This window comes from Daktulosphaira vitifoliae, unplaced genomic scaffold (genome assembly GCF_025091365.1).
Source record: "Daktulosphaira vitifoliae isolate Bord-2020 unplaced genomic scaffold, ASM2509136v1 Scaffold_2, whole genome shotgun sequence".
Taxonomy (NCBI): domain Eukaryota; kingdom Metazoa; phylum Arthropoda; class Insecta; order Hemiptera; family Phylloxeridae; genus Daktulosphaira; species Daktulosphaira vitifoliae.
This window is the reverse complement of record NW_026099573.1, coordinates 19,417,107-19,430,620: the sequence shown is the minus strand read 5'-3', so window position 1 is coordinate 19,430,620 and position 13,514 is coordinate 19,417,107. Positions and strand designations below refer to the sequence as shown.

At 27.0% G+C, this 13,514-nt stretch overlaps 1 long non-coding RNA gene across 1 annotated transcript; it reads left to right on the top strand.

Annotated features, from left to right (window-relative positions):
• The first annotated feature begins 3,954 nt into the window (after positions 1-3,954).
• On the top strand, positions 3,955-9,812 carry LOC126899448 (uncharacterized). The gene is made up of 2 exons (XR_007702596.1): positions 3,955-4,061; positions 9,649-9,812. It is a non-coding gene; the product is annotated as an uncharacterized LOC126899448 (long non-coding RNA).
• The last annotated feature ends 3,702 nt before the right edge of the window (positions 9,813-13,514 follow it).

Genomic DNA, 13,514 nt, shown 5'->3' with positions numbered 1-13,514 from the left:
GTTATATATTTATATAATAGTTGATTTCTTTATCAAAAATTTAAATTAAAAAATTCATTTACTGTTTTAATTACCTGTAAATTAATGCTATTGATCTGTATTATTGTTTTGATAAATCATTTTTGTTACAAATTTATATGATTATATATTATTAATTAATAATATACCATCAATAGAATATCTATAAGCTATAATTGTAATTTATTATTGATATTTAAAATGTATTACAAGATCAATATGTTTATCGGTATTATTTTTAGGTTCTTATTTTTGTTTTATTGTTTAAAGTATAATAAATATATTGTGTCATTAAATATTTTATTATTAAAAAAAACATATATTTATTTATTTGACAATAAAAATGTTTAATGAAACACCTTTAAAATATATATTCCTCGTGTTGAACTTTTTTTTTATTGTTAAAACACTAAACCTTATTTATAATTATTAAATAATTGTTGTTAAGATAGTTGTACAAAATATTATTTTATTTACCCATTGGTAAAGTAATAAAATAAAATTATTGTTCTCTTCAAGTTAATTATATTTATTAGATGCACTAAGTTTATAATTTGAATAAATAAATATGATTTTGTTTACAAATAATTGTTTTTATCTATTGTTTATTAATATTAATGCCTGTATTTAATATAAATTAATTTAGTAAAAATTGTATGCATGAGCGAATCTTTAACTATTTAAAAGTAATTAATCATTTAATATGTTGTTTCAATTATGTATATCTTTTTCATTGTTGTGATAAAAAAGAATTTTTTACAAAAAACATTAAAATTATAATGTGTTCATGCTAACACAATAAGTAGATTAAATGAATGTCAAGGTTAATGACGACTTACAGGAAGGATAATAAAACTACTGAGTTATGGTCTGTATAACATATATGTAATTCGTATATTTGCAAATTATATTTCTTAACTATTAACTATTTAAATGATAGGATTTTAGCAAAAAAATGTATTTTATAATATCAAAAGGGCAAATATAGAAAAAGTTTGAAATTAATATCATAATATTTTTTAAGAGTTGTATCTATGAAAATCGGATTTATTTTAACTTTCAACTTGAAAAAACACCTTTGTCACGAACTAATAATGCTCCGATATTTAAATACTTAAATTATCACTAATCGTCTATTGTCACGAATATTTGGTGCTTTAAATATCTGTGACCAGATATTACATCGATCTTAGAAATCCCACCCCATGGTGTTTTTAACACGCTTATATTAGTTTCACCTGTATGTATGTATGTATGTAACTCTCCAAACGCCACGCGTTATCGCATATTCCTTCGTCTAGACTAGACTGTTATACGCATTCACCCCACCCTACGCCTCGCTCATCACACGCAGGCAATACTATTCCTGTATAAATTTATTTTTGGTTATCATACCCGTACACACGTGCGTGTCTTCAATATTATATATATATATAAACAAATTTTTATTTTGACTGACCATTATCATCCGCGTGCATACGGCTTAGGTATATATTCCTACCGCCGTTTATACCTCAGGTATAACGTTAGTCCGACTCGCCAAACACGACTGTACCTAATGCATGATACGTTTACGTACTTAAGTCGCTTTACATGTATATATATATATATTCTAATTACTATTAAAAATATACAGGGTGTTCAGTAAGTCAGGAAACGGGTTTCTATTGTTCTCATTGTTTGTATCAATGAGAACAATAGATACCCGTTTCCTGACTTACNGAGAACAATAGAAACCCGTTTCCTGACTTACTGAACACTCTGTATATTAACACACTTTATTCTTATTTAGAGATATAGAACTCATTCATTCCGATTTCGTCACTACCTCCATGTTCCGGAAGTGGGTAATTTACGCGCCTGCTGCCTTGGATGTGGTAGCCGTTTCTCAGACAACCTCCCCGGAATCGAACCCTGATTTCCCGTTACTCGTTACAACCATGATATTGATAGTAACTACTATCATAACATGAAACTAAAAAGTAAAAAATAAATAGTTTAAAAAAACTAAAAAGTTAAAAATAATTTTTAACTTTTTAATTCGATGTGCTTTAAAAGCGTGTTTTTTTAGTTTTTTTAAACTATATTTATTTTTATTCAATATCATAGTACCACAATAGTATAACACAAACAGATATCTGTACTTATTACACTGTAGTAGCATATTTTATAACATCGGAGTATGTTAATGTTAAAGCATTATCAGTTCGTGGCAATCACCTTAATCCGTTTTTTTTTATACTTTTTAATATTTAACCAAAAATGGCGATAAGAAAATAAAAATTTTACATTTTAGTTTCGATGTGAAGTTGAGAAAATAAATAGTGAATTCTGTGATTTACATTTTTTTTAAGGGTCTTGTGATAAGAATTTTTTAGCTCTCACTGGACTAATTATTTGTGATCATTGTTTTTTTTGAAATTTTAGTAATTTAAGAAATATATCAATTTTTAAAACTGAAAATGTTGAAATCTTTAGTTGTAATCTAAAATTAATTGAACTTTTATAAAAATGTAATTTTTATCTGTTATATAAAGTACAATTATCTTAATTTGTTTGAACCAGTAACTTGCGCATACCATTTTTTTTCTTTTCAATTTTTCTCTTCGTTTGCCAATAAAAAAATTATATTTAATATACGTTAAAGAATTTTTTTGTGGGTATGGGATGAACTCAAAACTTAGGCTAGCGAGAAAATTTCAGTGGATCACTGGTATATATTGGGCTAACATTTTATGATAAGTATAGTCAGTTCTAAGTAGTTATTAAACTATGACAAAACAACTAATAACAATATAATATCTGTTTTAACTTATGACTCATGTAATTTATATAACAGATCAAAACAATAGGTACATTTTTTTATAAATATTCAAAAACTCTTAGATTTAGCAGTCAGGTCCGGATTAAAAGGTCCTATGAGTAATACATACATACAAAGAAAAAACCTATTCTTAAATTCTGTTTAATAGATAAAATAACTTGAAAAATCAATGTTAATTTATTATTATTATTAATTTTTTAAAACCTTTAATTTTTACTTTGTAATAAAAACATTGTTTATAGTTTTTATGAAAAACATTATTTTGGGACTCATTAAAAAATTTGTCGTCTTAAATAGGTATAATCCGGTCCTATTGGTAGGTCTTTATTTGAGACAATATCCTGATTAAGATAAAGTATATCGAATGAAAAAGGGATTATTATTTCTCATAAAAAAATTGTGTTGATCCATACACTTTTCAATAATTTATAGCATTACTAAGTTAAAAATGTAAAAAAGAATTATTTTACAAAAATCGTAATTTTTTATTAACTTTGATGTCTATTTTCACCACGAAGACAAGTCCAGAGGTCAATTTTTTTTTTCCATAATAAACTATATTACATTAGCTTTAATTTAAGATATATATAAAAGTGTCAGACCTTCCGGAACACTTTCAAAAGTTAAGTTGAAAAAGTTCTACTTTCTATATGCATTTTTTATATTTGAAGCCCCCCCATATATAGGGAAATAGTCTGATTTAAAAAAAAAGTATATCCAATGAAAGATGTATATAAATACTACTTCTCATGAAAAAATTGTATTGATCCATACATTTTTTAAAAAGTTATAGCACTTTAAAGTAAAAAATGTAAATTATAAAATCGAAAATTTTCACACAAAAATAGCATTCGGTAGCCGTTTTCACCATGAAGACAAGTCCAGAGGTCAAATTTTTTTTTTTCAAATTAAAGTACATTACATTAGCTTTAATTTAAGATATATATAAAAGTGTCAGACCTTCCGGAACATTTTCAAAAGTTAAGTTGAAAAAGTTAATTTTTTGTAAAAAAGTTACCATTTTGAAACTCTTCCTGTGGGCTCTTAAAGGGTTAAATGTTCACAAAAATATATAAAATGATAAGTAAACATCTAAGGTAGTTATAAAAAAAAATTATATTAATATGTTCATTTTTCAAAAAGTTACGGCAGTTTTTAGTAAAAAAAATTGAAAAAATTTCGAAAATTAGCGATTTTTAAATTTGTAATTTTTTTGGAGGTTTCCCCCATTTACGGGGAACGAGGGAATTTTTTTCAATTTTTAAGGGTAATGTCTTCGACTAGATACGATTTGTGATCTTGTGACGTATCGTTGAAAGAAATCCGTTCGGTGAGAGCTGAGAAAAAGTGGTAACAGACAAAAAAAAAAAAAACACATCATAGTAAAACCAATACTTTCTCAGCTTCGCATCGAAGCTAAAAATTGCAAAATATCGGCAATGACTATGGCAATGTTTTTACTGAATCGTATACGTTCGTGGCATTCGCCGTTTGATAAAATTGGCAACTTAAGCTGATTCAAATGTTAAAATTACTTTATTCGACATAGAAGAAAAAAAAATTGAAATAAGATTATCTTTATATTCTATGTCAATTAGATTTATATAATATTCATGAAAAGCAGTGTACTTCCCTTATAAGGTATATTAAAATAAATTAAAATACAATACTCAGAATTTTAACACAAACATAGCATATATTTTAATTCAATAACCATTTTCACTATATCTCAAACAATTTCTTTTTCGTAGTAAAGTATATTACATAAGCTTTAATTTAAGATTAAATAAAAGTGTCAATAATATCCGGAAAAAGTTCAAAAATGAAATAAAAAAAGTTTAACTTGTATGTAAAAATTGTTCTTTTAATTCCTCTTATGGGCAGGTCAAGTGTCAGATTTTCAAAAAATGTATATCGGATGAAATAAAAATATCTAAGGTATCTATATAAAAAAAACCCAGCACAGGGGGGTCGCGGCACAGTGGTGACGTGGCATAGTTGGATCAAGTATAATGGTATCTGACAGTGATTAAAATCACTATCAAAAATAAACGCTTCGATGCAAATCTTTAGATAGTGTTTAATTTAAAAAAAATTGGTGTTTTATTCCAAAAGCTACTTGATCTGCTGGTTCCTTATTAATATCTCGATTAAGATAAAGTATGTCGAATGAAAAAGGGTTTATTAAAAAATATTATTTCTCATAAAAAAATTGTGTGGATCCATAAACTTTTCAATAAGTTATAGCATTATAAAGTTAAATATAATATAAATAATAAAATCGAGAATTTTCACACGAAAATAGCATTCGGTAGCCATTTTCGCCGTGAAGACAAGTCCAGAGGTCAAATTTTTTTTTTTCAAATTAAAGTATATTACATTAGCTTTAATTTAAGATATATATAAAAGTGTCAGACCTTCCGGAACATTTTCAAAAGTTAAGTTGAAAAAGTTAATTTTTTGTGAAAAAGTTGTCATTTTAAATCCCCCCCTGTGGGCAGATAAAGGGTCAAATTTACAAAAAAAATATATCAAATGATAGGTAAAGACATCAAGCATCTACAAAAAAAAAAAAATTATATTCATATGTTCATTTTTGAAAAAGTTACGGCAGTTTTTCGTAAAAAAAATTGAAAAAATTTCGAAAATTAGCGATTTTTAAATTTGTAATTTTTTTGGAGATTTCCCCCATTTACGGGGAACGAGGGAATTTTTTTCAATTTTGAAGGGTAATGTCTTCGACTAGATACGATTTGTGATCTTTTGACGTATCGTTGAAAGAAATCCGTTCGGTGAGAGCTGAGAAAAAGTGGTAACAGAAAAAAAAAAAAAAAACACATCATAGTAAAACCAATACCTTCTCAGCTTCGCATCGAAGACAAAAGAATTATTTTAATTTGTTTATTATTCAATAAGTTATGAAAATTTAAAAAAAAAATGTGGAAATTTACCAATTTTAAAATTTATAATTTTTTGGGGGATTTTCACCATTTACGGAGAACGAGGTATAATTTTTTTAATTTTTGAGGGTTTAGAACGTATCGTTGAAAAAAAATCGGTCAGTGAGACCTGAGAAAAAGTAGTGAGAGACACAATAAAATAAATAAATAAACACATCCGTGTAAAGTAATACCTTCTCAGCTTCGCATTGAAGCTAAAATAACACACTATATATTTTTGGTTTTTCGATCAAATTTTAATGTCTTATTTTACTAATTTTCTTTCGTTGTCGTAATTAAATCGACTAATCACGATCCGGTTCTAGTTATGCATTTAACAAAATACATTACATGTAACACCCACCTATTTTGTTACTCTTTCGAGTTTGTAACCCCATGTAGTTTTAATTAAGGTGAGGAAGAAAAAAAACTAGACATTGTCTATTTTTTTATTTTATGTTACTAAAGGTAATCTCATATATATATTTTAAACATAATATAAATTATCCATAATGAAATATTAAGTAGACATTTATAAAATTTACCAAGTTTTAGAAATCATGATGTCATGGGGGGCTAATTTTACGCTAATGGGGCTAAACCTCTCATGCCTCCACTTCGATAAGTCAAAGAAAGAAATCGTCACATTTTATAAAAATAATTTTTTATTAAAGCGAAGAGTTCTTCCCTATTAGTACACTATTAATAGTTTACTAATTAAGTTACTCCGAACACACCAATAGATAGTATAATTTTATTATTTAATTGACTAAACAACTTAGTAATTATTTGTTATCGAGGTTATAGCATTAGGAAGGTTTAGAGGTTTTATCGTCTCTTAAAATGAAAAATATTTTTGTGCTAATATATAATACTACAACTAAGTTGCTCAAACTATGAATGATTTAAAGTGGCTTAACAAAATTTATAAATGCTAAATATAAATAATATATATATATATATATATATACTATTACTATTATTAATACTATTAGTAACCTTATAACAGCAAGTTTAATCTATTAAATTACACATAGGAGTTTAAAAATAAACCTTTAACAATGTTAACATTGTTAAATGAGGAAATAATTATTTCCTCATTATAGTTAAATTCAGCGAAAAAATTTCATTTAGAATTTACTATTGTAGTGTTTGATGGGAAAATGTTTACATGGTTATATTGTTTGCATTATAGTCCCCGTGGAAAGGGGATAAGAATACTTCTACGAACTCTCTGCCAATCTTAAGAGGCGATTAATGAGGTTTCGTCAGGTCGATAGCCGGCATAAAATGTTGTCAAAAAGTATGAGGAGTCCTGAACAAAACTTAGGCGGATTGTCCCATCTGGGATGTACACGGTAACAACAGGTGAGAGAAAATAAAGTAGTTAGAAACAGAAAAATCTTAAAGACCAAGTGTTTGATACTAACCGGACAACTTGTGCGGTAACTGTTTCACCATCCATGTGTACAGGTTATTAAACGCTTGTAGTTTTAACGGTGTAGGGATATCATCACTCAATTCTGGGATGGACTCGTGTATAAGGGAGAAAGATAGATACAAAAGCAAGAAATAGTAATTCAAAGTATGATAGAAGAGCAAAAGGTTCTTACCTTTTTTGATTGGATGGAGTACTCATACTCATAAAGGCTTGTGCTAAGAAGGCCATGTGTGTGGTAAATAAGACGAAGTTTAAGAGGTATGACGAGTTATAGGAATAAAGGAAGGTGAAAAAGAAGTCTAGAGACTTGTAAAAGTAAGAGAGAGAAGGTCTAAAGATTATAATCTTTATATATATATAATGATAAGGTGTATAAAAAGTGTTGATAATAGGGTATTCTCGAGTGATGATGATGTGAATAAAGGCTGAATGAGGAGTATCGAAAAGAGATATTAGAGGATATCTCGTGAAACAAGGGACTTGTAGATTTAATTAGTAAAAAAGAGATATGGGAGGCTGTGACATCAATGAAAAAATAAATAAAGCATTAGGGACCAGATGAAGTGTTGATAGAATATGGAAAATATTAAGCGGTGTTAGCATAAGGTGGTTGAAGGATCTTTTTAATAAAATCTTATTAGATGAGAAAATTCCGAAAGAATGGAGGAATAATATACAGGTGCCATTATAAAAACCCAGCACAGGGGGGTCGCGGCACAGTGGTGACGTGGCATAGTTGGATCAAGTATAATGGTATCTGACAGTGATTAAAATCACTATCAAAAATAAACGCTTCGATGAAAATCTTTAGATAGTGTTTAATTTTAAAAAAATTGGTGTTTTATTCTAAAAGCTACTTGATCTGCTGGTTCCTTATTAATATCTCGATTAAGATAAAGTATGTCGAATGTAAAAGGGTTTATTAAAAAATATTATTTCTCATAAAAAAATTGTGTAGATCCATAAACTTTTCAATAAGTTATAGCATTATAAAGTTAAATATAATATAAATAATAAAATCGAGAATTTTCACACGAAAATAGCATTCAGTAGCCATTTTCGCCGTAAAGACAAGTCCAGAGGTCAAATTTTTTTTTTTCAAATTAAAGTATATTACATTAGCTTTAATTTAAGATATATATAAAAGTGTCAGACCTTCCGGAACATTTTCAAAAGTTATGTTGAAAAAGTAAATTTTTTGTGAAAAAGTTGTCATTTTAAATCCCCCCCTATGGGCATGTTAAGTGTCAGATTTACAAAAAAATATACCAAATGATAAGTAAAGACATCAAGCATCTATAAAAAAAAAAAATTATTTTACAAAAATCGTAATTTTTTATTAACTTTGATGTCTATTTTCACCACGAAGACAAGTCCAGAGGTCAAATTTTTTTTTTTCAAATTAAAGTATATTACATTAGCTTTAATTTAAGATATATATAAAAGTGTCAGACCTTCCGGAACACTTTCAAAAGTTAAGTTGAAAAAGTTCTACTTTCTATATGCATTTTTTATATTTGAAGCCCCCCCATATATAGGGAAATAGTCTGATTTAAAAAAAAAGTATATCCAATGAAAGATGTATATAAATACTACTTCTCATGAAAAAATTGTATTGATCCATACAATTTTGAAAAAGTTATAGCAATATAAAGTAAAAAATGTAAAATATAAAATCGAGAATTTTCACACAAAATAGCATTTGGTAGACATTTTCATTGTGAAGACAAAATAAAGTGCGAAATTTTTTTTTTTATAATAAAGTATATTACATTAGCTTTTTTTTAAGATATATATAAAAGTGTCAGTATTTCCGGAACATTTTCAAAAGTTAAGTTGAAAAAGTTAATTTTTTGTGAAAAAGTTGTCATTTTAAATCCCCCCCTATGGGCAGGTTAAGTGTCAGATTTACAAAAAAATATACCAAATGATAAGTAAAGACATCAAGCATCTATAAAAAAAAAAATTATATTGATATGTTCATTTTTGAAAAAGTTAGAGCATTATTAAGTTAAAAATATAAAAAAAATTATTTTACAAAAATCGTAATTTTTTATTAACTTTGATGTCTATTTTCACCACGAAGACAAGTCCAGAGGTCAATTTTTTTTTTCCATAATAAAGTATATTACATTAGCTTTAATTTAAGATATATATAAAAGTGTCAGTATTTCCGGAACACTTTCAAAAGTTAAGTTAAAAAAGTAAATTTTTTGTTAAAAAGTTGTCATTTTAAATCCCCCCCTGTGGGTAGGTAGGATAAAATTTACAAAAAAAAATACCATATTATAGGTAAAGACATCAAGCATCTATAAAAAAAATTATATTGATATGTTCATTTTTGAAAAAGTTACGGCAGTTTTTAGTAAAAAAAATTGAAAAAATTTCGAAAATTAGCGATTTTTAAATTTGTAATTTTTTTGGAGGTTTCCCCCATTTACGGGGAACGAGGGAAATTTTTTCAATTTTGAAGGGTAATGTCTTCGACTAGATACGATTTGTGATCTTTTGACGTATCGTTGAAAGAAATCCGTTCGGTGAGAGCTGAGAAAAAGTGGTAACAGACACAAAAAAAAAAAAAAAAAATAAACACATCATAGTAAAACCAATACATTCTCAGCTTCGCATCGAAGCTAAAAGGTATAAGAGACATACAGGAGTGTGGAATTTATAGAGGCATAAAGCTTTAAGTCCATACTTATTTTCTATAGTGACGGATGAAATTACTAGAGATATACTAGGAGAGGTTCCGTGGTGCAAGTTGTTTGCTGACGATATAAGGTTAATAGGAGAAAATTAGTCAAAGGCTAGAAGTATTGAGATCAGCTCTTGAAAAAAAGGGGTTTAAAAATAAGTAAGGGTATGATAAAGTTTATAGAGTACGAGTTTGAAAAAGTGAACACGAGTTAGGTGAAATGAGAAGATCAGTGACAATAAGCGAGGACGTAATTGGAGAGGTGGAAAGTTTTAAGTATTTAGGATCAGTTGTGCAAAAGCGCGGTGGTATTGACGAGGATGTAAGGCACAGATATAAGTGCGGATGGTTGAAGTAGAGAGAAGCGTCTGGTTTGTTATGCGATAGGAGAATTTCAATGAGTCTAAAAGGTTAGATCTATACGACTGTGTTGGACCAGCTATGATGTATGGTTAAATGTGTTGGGCGGTTGACAAGAGAATAGAGCAGAGATGAGAATGCTTAGATGGATGAGTGGAGTGACTAGTGAAGATAGGATAAGGAACAAACATATAAGAGGGAGTATAGGTGTATAGGAGAGGTAGAGGAAGATCAAAAAAGAGATAGGAGATCTTATTGAATGCAATATGAGGACATCTGTTGTGAGTATAGATGATGTGGTAGATCGTGGCAAGTTGAAGTTTAGGATAAGGGTGGTCAATCCTAAGTACTTCGGATTAAGGGGAGGAAAAAAGAGATATTGTTTGTATAATAGTTGAAAAATATTAGAATATAATGTATGATTGATTACGTAATCGCCAATTTTGGAAATCAGGGAAGGACATATTCCTCCTGAAAAGTAATAGCTGCTAGAAATAATACTTTTTTAAATATTTTTTATGGTGAACAGGTTATTCCTGTTCATTTTACTAAGTTGAAATTTTTCAATTCTTATTTTATAGATTAGAATATGACGCCTAGAAGATGAAGTAGCAAATAAAAAAAATCATCTGAAAGAAGAACAAACTAATTTAGAATGGTTTAAATAAATAAAAAAAATTAGGATTTAAATACAGATTTTCAAAACCGACTTTGTATGACATATAACAACGTTTTAAACAAATACTGGTTAAATTAAACAATCAATAATTAGTCCCTGCTTACATGATCAATTTAAACTAGTTTTAAAATAATGAAAACATATTTTAATTTCAAACCACCTAAAACTAAAGTTTTATATAGAAAACATTTAAATGGTTTCATTTACATGACACATCGTTTTTATTTTTAAATGAATTCACTTTAAAACGTTTTAGCGGCTCCTTATAAACGTAGTTAATAATCTGTTTTTGGTATGTTTTTTATGAAAACTCAATTAAAAACTTATATACCGGAACGATTTGAATAGAAAGAGTTTAATTTTTTTTTCAACTCGATTTTTTAAAAATATATAAGAACACATCAAAATTTATAAACTATATCAAATTATAGATTTTGAAATGAACTCTAATATTAAATATGTCCCGACGATTGTTCCATTATATAAAACTGGTTAACAATGTAAAAAATCTCATTTTTCCAAAAAAAGTGTTTTGTATTTTGTTTGACGTCTGAAAAATTGAAATCTACAATAAATTAAAGCTTCTTAAATGTCGTTTCTGATTAATGAATGAAAAATGTCTTCAAAAAAGTTACTTCAAAGCCTAAATATTCTGTTATAATTTTAAAGTTTTTCTTTATAAAAAATTTCATTGAAGCATTTTATGATAGTAATGTTAATCACTTTCATCTGCACTTAGTTAATTATGCTGAGTATCGACTAAACTAGGTTTTTTCTTATTATTTCAAGTTTAGTGGAATATTTTTACTATAAATAACATAATTGTTCCAAAATATATAACATATTAATATCATTGCTCAAAGCTTGGTCTATAAGGGTTTAATCCAGAAAATAAGACGATAAAAAAAAAAGCACCTAAAATTTTGCATATAATGACAAAATATTAGACTTGTCCTAATATCGTGTTTTGTTTAACTATGTCAGAATTACATTTACGTAGTATTATTTTTTAATTTTTAATAAAATACTCTTAAATATAAAATATTAATTGGATTTTTAAAAATTGTACTAAAAACAGTATGTTTTAAGGGTTCAAATTTAAAAACTATACAAATATTTTTAGTATATAGATAAAAGAACTTATTTTTAATACTCGTTCAACCTTTTTTTTTTTTTTTCTCCGATCAGCTTAGTTGTGGGCCGTCCTGGAACTACCGTTAGGTATTACTTCAGGGCGGCCCTAATACTTGATCAACCTATAAGTACCTAAATTTTCACAAGCCCTCAATTATAGAAATAAAAAAATTATCTTAAAATTAAGTTACTGTAAAAAATGCCAATTAAAATTTTTTTTTTGCTCTTAAAAACTGCTATAACTTGTTTAAAAACACTGACCCTAATACAATTTTATTAGAAACAAAGGCTTTTTATCGTATGATTTGTATAAAAATTGAATGAAAACCGAAGTACAAGTAGTATATGAAGAAGACCTACCACACATGTAAATATTTTGTTTTTAAACTAGATTTTAGAAGNATACCGCACATGTAAATATTTTGTTTTTAAACTAGATTTTAGAAGATGTATTAGAACATCTGACAAATTAACTTATATAAAATTAAAGCGCTTATAGCTTACTACAATAATAAAGAAAAATCCATCCCACGATTGTTCTACTATGAGAAAATGGCTGTCAGTAAGAGTAAAAAATATATGCAATTTTTACAAAAAATTATTTTCTATTAAGTAAATAAATAATCAAGTGAAATGTTAAAACATAAAAATTGTATAATTACAAATAAACAAATTATTATGATATTTAACATACTGCAACTAAGCATTTATTATGATAGTCATGTTAATCATTGTCAGATATCATCTATACTTGTTTCAACCATACCATTATTACACTATTTTGTTTTTTTAAACTCATACTATTATATTAATATCATTTTTCAGATGGCTTTATTATCACAGTTTTGTTCATTAAAATAATTACAAAGAAATTTCAAATTGTTTATTATTAACTATTGATATAAAAAATCTTTCTTAAAAAGAGTAAAAGTTATTATTACATAATTTTTGACAATTAATACAGAGAATGCTGAATTAGAATTAGGAGGTACTGCAGTACCCTCAGCATCTATGATTGCGCCCACGGATACATATGAAAAATTAAATTTTCATAAGATGCCAATAATTGAACGCGTGACCCTCCTATTTCTTGCTTTATTAATCGTTAAGTACTTCTTAGGTCTATCTCTCATCTTATTAGAGTTCTAGTTAAATGTTTTTAAATACTAGCATAAATATTTAAATAGTTAATATGTTGAAAACTATTTTAATTATGAAAATGATTGTTAATAACATTTAAATCAGTCATCTTGGAAGTTATTAATATTTTTATATCTAGGTAGAAGGAAAAGTGCCAAGCAAGAAAAATATTACAAGCAGGCATGAAACGTTGCGTTAACAAAAAGGGAGGTTAAATTGTATATTTATAGTATATTATTATGTCATTCATGTGAAATTTATATATTTAATATTATATATATATA